The sequence below is a fragment of the Phalangium opilio genome, unplaced genomic scaffold, assembly GCF_054372755.1.
Source record: "Phalangium opilio isolate 3A_F unplaced genomic scaffold, DU_Popi_V2 ptg001170l_1, whole genome shotgun sequence".
Classification (NCBI taxonomy): Eukaryota; Metazoa; Arthropoda; class Arachnida; order Opiliones; family Phalangiidae; genus Phalangium; species Phalangium opilio.
Window position 1 is genome coordinate 280,881 of NW_028324255.1, and position 5,715 is coordinate 286,595.

Consider the following 5,715-nt stretch of genomic DNA (forward strand, 5'->3'; position numbering starts at 1 on the left):
TTTCCAATAAAAGAAATTTCATTAATGAATGAGCTAGAGAATTTTCCCACTGGTCCATGAACAAGCAGAAAGAGAGCAAATTTAGCCAAGTTAAGTTCAACTCCTGAGAAATTTAATTGCGTGAGGATTTAGAAAGGCTAATAGAAAGCCAACTAACAGATTGAAACATTGAATATGTATTTTTTAACACTGCGATATATAAAAATTAAATCTATGCATATTTTTCAAAAAAAAACTAAATATACATGAAATAATTTTCATTTATTAAAAGGATATTGACGAAGAAAGATTCAAGACTTCATCATAGCCATGAGAGCTTTTCTAAACTTTGAACTATATATATTATGAAAAGATATTCGCTCCTTTGATTCCCAGCAGGATGGTAAAAATTACATTCTTTTAACCATATCAATTCCAAAAGGGGATAGACATTAAACAGAATGAAATGGTCTGGCAGTTTCTTTATTGACTTAAAGCATGATTCTATATAACTATAGGGGAGACCCTAATTTGCATAGAAATTTTTTACAAACTTTTTTTACAAACTTGCATATCACCCAAGCGTCGAACCCCTCGAAAAAGGTTTGCAAACCATAATCTATTTTGCATATCAAATTTTACAAACTTGCATATCACTTTTTACAAACTCGACTATAATTCGCTAATCGACTAAAAATTATAAAAGGTCAAAGGTAAATAGCATTCGTCGTCTGCTTAGAAGTAAATGATACAATTATAAAGAAGACAACAGAGTTAAGTTAAAAAATTATTCATTAGTTGTTTTTTGTTTCCTTTTCTAGTCTTAAAACTTCCTTGAATATTTCTCAAAGGTAAAAATTGTCATAATATTCTTTTTACTATAAGAACACTAATAATTTACCATTTTGGTATTGAACTACTAATTTCATATGTCAGAAAATGCGAAAAAGGTCCCTTAGAAATGGTAGGAAACTATTACTAAAATTAATTAATAATTAATTCTAATCGTAATCTATCATTTTTTCCCCAGAAAACCCATGCATATCCTTTGGATTTTTTACAAACTTTCTTGCATATCATTTTCATTTTTTGCCAAAAATTCAGTTTTCCCTATAGGAAATGGTAGGAAACTATTACTAAAATTAATTAATAATTAATTCTAATCGTAATTTATCATTTTTTCCCCAGAAAAACCATGCATATCGTTTTGATTTTTTACAAACTTTCTTGCATATCATTTTCATTTTTTGACAAAAATTCAGTTTTCCCTCTATCCCTCTAGGAAATGGTACGAAACTATTACTAAAATTAATTAATAATTAATTCTAATCGTAATCTATCATTTTTTCCCCAGAAAACCCATGCATATCGTTTTGATTTTTTACAAACTTTCTTGCATATCATTTTCATTTTTTGACAAAAATTCAGTTTTCCCTATAGGAAATGGTACGAAACTATTACTAAAATTAATTAATAATTAATTCTAATCGTAATCTATCATTTTTTCCCCAGAAAACCCATGCATATCGTTTTGATTTTTTACAAACTTTCTTGCATATCATTTTCATTTTTTGACAAAAATTCAGTTTTCCCTATAGGAAATGGTACGAAACTATTACTAAAATTAATTAATAATTAATTCTAATCGTAATCTATCATTTTTTCCCCAGAAAACCCATGCATATCGTTTTGATTTTTTACAAACTTTCTTGCATATCATTTTCATTTTTTGACAAAAATTCAGTTTTCCCTATAGGAAATGGTACGAAACTATTACTTAAGTTAATTAATAATTAATTCTAATCGTAATCTATCATTTTTTCCCCAGAAAACCCATGCATATCCTTTGGATTTTTTACCCGTTGGAAATTTTAAAAAATACAAAAAAATGATTTAAAAATTGGTTTAATTTTGAACAAATGTAATACAATAACATTTCATTTAATTAAATATAATTAATACGATCAAAATGGGAAAAATAATTCTACATCTTAAATCTTAAAATAAATAATTTTCCCCTGCATCTGAAATAGAATTAAACACTGTCATACAGCAACACAGGAAAAATTTCATTTTCATTCTATTATTTATAAGCAATAAATTATAAATAAACGGCGAGACTCCAACTAATCCGCTCAGTTTTGAATATAATTAATGAACCTCATGAATGAATGCACAATTTTGTAACAATTACGAGTATATTCAATAATCAGTAAAAACTTTGATTTTGCCAGTTCTGTAGCTGTAATTGTTCAATTTCAATTTTCGTACCTCTGTTCTCGTGGAATTTCAGACGGATTTATGTTATGTTAAGATGTGGGAAGCCGGAGCCTGGTTTCATCAAGTAACTTGTTGTGCGCATTGTATGTATTGTTCAGAAGGGATGCGCGTCTACAGACGATGCATTACTACCAGGGTGATATTGTGCCATCAAAACATTTCATCAAATAATTACTGTTGTATTGCGATTCCCTCGAAAATCATCCGCCTCACGTCGTAGTTGCACTTTGCGCTGTCTTGATGTATATTATTCAGTTTGTTTATTTTTTTAAAGGTTCATATGCGTATTGCACTAGACACACTTTCTTGGTTTTTTTCCTTGCATTTTTCTTCCATGGCTGTTAACGTCTTTCAATTCATTCAGTTGGTTTAATATTATGAAGTCTCATTAGATGAATTTCGAAAAACATGGCTTCCAAATGAAATATTACGAGATTATTCTCGTATGACAGTGTTTATTTCATTTTCAATTATTTTGGCGCAATTATAGTCTCCAGAAAGTATGAGAAACTCTCGAAAGTATCACCAAATAAACAAAAGGGATCTTTCGTCTATTTCACAGAATTGTTAAAAATTCTCACAATAATTAAATAATTATATTAGGAAAATTATTTTAACCTAACCTTAACCAATAGACAGAAATTTTAAACTTGAATTATTTAAGCGTTAACTTTTACAACACTACTCGCCTTCACCTTTCTTAACTCAAGTATATTAGTATAATGATCTCTTTGACCTGAGTATTGAGTTAATAATTTCAAGCCTCAGCCACAAACAATATTGTGTAACGCTTACTTTAAAGACCGACCAAAAAATATATGACAATAATAATATTAATAGAGTTACAACATTGTGATATAGATAAAAAAGCATTTAAACCAAAAAACAATTAAAAACTAACAAATTTAACAAACAAATGTTAACGTGAAACAAAAAATAAGAATAAAAATAAGGCTCAAAGCGTTTCATGTGGCTGAGTGAAAAAAAGGTGCTAAAATATCTTATTCGAAAAGTGGTCCTCTTTTTCAATTTCAGCCGCCAACACTACGTTTAACTGGTTTCTCATTTTCAGTGTAAAGATTTCCCACGATGGTAGGCTATGCAGTCGCTTTAGTGAAATATTTCATTCCATATTTAAATGAAAAATATTATTCCTTGCAATTATTGCAACGGTAATACGTTATATTTTTGTACGCAGGAAAATTTTCACATTCGTCATGGTACCATTTACGGCAACTGATACACATCACATAATGGATAGTTTTATCAAACCCTGGACAGCATTGCCCATCACATTTCACTTCTGCCTGTTCATTATATTTCAGTAGCCATGTACTTATTTCATTTTCTGATTCTGTAACGCATATTATTGGTTTCCAAACGCGAAGATCGAATGATGCTGCTTGTGGAACTGAAATATCTATAATAGCATTTTCCTTTTTTCTTGTGATAGGTAAATTTTCATTAAATTTTAAAGAGTTCACATAAAATACCCATTTTCGACCAATCAAAGAGGATGATGGTACTGTAGTTTTTTCACTTTTTAGAAACGAAGAGAAGTAATACAAAATATATACACCACAGTCATTACTGTTTGGGGCTTGCGTAGGACAGTCCACACTAACTTCAAAAGCCCACTCGTCACGATTGAAACTCAAGTTTGCGACGTTGAATGTTAATATAACAAAGGTTAAGAGGGTTTTAAAGTGTTTGCGAATGTCTTAGGGGTTCGTGTGCAACCCGTCCAGAACGCAAATTTTCTTTTTTTCAAAATTAATCAATCCCAAGAACCACCCCTGTAGCAATTTCGACGTTGGACCGACGCAGTCGGTAAGAGGTCCAACCGACATTAACGCAAAAGCGTCGGTGGGCTTTACTTTGAACCGTCGAAATGTCCGGGTCATATGAAGGTCGGCCCGACTGTCGACCGACATTGTTTTGCCGTCACTGAAAATTAGCTGTTGCCGACTCGATAACTACGTTACCCCAACCGGAATTTGATTACCAACCGAAGTCGGCTTTCTCAACAGTTAATGGTCTCTTTAATTGACTGTTTCAGGTTGGTTAGTAGTCGTTTAATGGTGTACTTACCAGTTGGATAATGGTTGGTTTACGCGTTGGTTAAGAGTCGCTTAATCGTCCGTAAGTAGTGGTATTAGCCTCTATTTAAACTCTTAATGATCGGCTTCCGGGTACATTAAAGGTCGGCTAACGGGTATATTAAAGGTCGGCTTACACGTAGTTTAATGGTCGGGTCACATAGAACTTAATGGTCGGGTCCGCTAACACATATCTTAATGGTCGGCTTCCGAGTACATTAAAGGTCGGCTTACGGGTACATTAAAGGTCGGCTTACGGGTATATTAAAGGTCGGCTTACACATAACTTAATGGTCGGGTCCGCTTACACATATCTTAATGGTCGGCTTCCGGGTACATTAAAGGTCGGCTTACGGGTATATTAAAGGTTGGCTTACGGGTAATGGTCGGCTTACGGGTATATTAAAGGTCGGCTTACACATAACTTAATGGTCGGGTCCGCTTACACATATCTTAATGGTCGGCTTCCGGGTACATTAAAGGTCGGCTTACGGGTATATTAAAGGTTGGCTTACACATACTTTAGTGGTCGGGTCACACATAACTTAATGGTCGGGTCCGCTTACACATATTTTAATGGTCGGCTTTCGGGTACATTAAAGGTCGGCTTACGGGTAATGGTCGGCTTACGGGTATATTAAAGGTCGGCTTACACATAACTTAATGGTCGGCTTTCGGGTACATTAAAGGTCGGCTTACGGGTACATTAAAGGTCGGCTTACGGGTAATGGTCGGCTTACGGGTATATTAAAGGTCGGCTTACACATAACTTAATGGTCGGCTTTCGGGTACATTAAAGGTCGGCTTTCGGGTACATTAAAGGTCGGCTTTCGGGTACATTAAAGGTCGGCTTTCGGGTACATTAAAGGTCGGCTTACGGGTACATTAAAGGTCAGCTTACGGGTATATTGAAGGTCGGCTTACACATAACTTAATGGTCGGGTCCGCTTACACATATCTTAATGGTCGGCTTCCGGGTACATTAAAGGTCGGCTTACGGGTATATTAAAGGTTGGCTTACACATACTTTAGTGGTCGGGTCACACATAACTTAATGGTCGGGTCCGCTTACACATATTTTAATAGTCGGCTTTCGGGTACATTAAAGGTCGGCTTACGAGTATATTAAAAGTCGGTTTGCACACACTTTAATGGTCGGGTCCCACAGGGTTATCGACCAGACAGCTTAATGGTTGGCTAACTAGAGCGTAAATGGTCGGTTTACCATTCATTTACTTTTGGGCTCACTGCCCTATTTATAGTAAGTTTTCCAGTTTCTAGTTGGTCGTCCTTTCCCCACCTGTTATAGCTTTTATTAAAAATAGTGATATTTGTTTTGGTTATTAAAATGCTATAA

At 34.0% G+C, this 5,715-nt stretch overlaps 1 long non-coding RNA gene across 1 annotated transcript; it reads left to right on the forward strand.

Moving 5' to 3' along the window:
• The first annotated feature begins 494 nt into the window (after window positions 1-494).
• LOC149584018 (uncharacterized) lies at window positions 495-1,728 on the forward strand. The gene is made up of 3 exons (XR_016380321.1): window positions 495-582; window positions 686-943; window positions 1,334-1,728. It is a non-coding gene; the product is annotated as an uncharacterized LOC149584018 (long non-coding RNA).
• The last annotated feature ends 3,987 nt before the right edge of the window (window positions 1,729-5,715 follow it).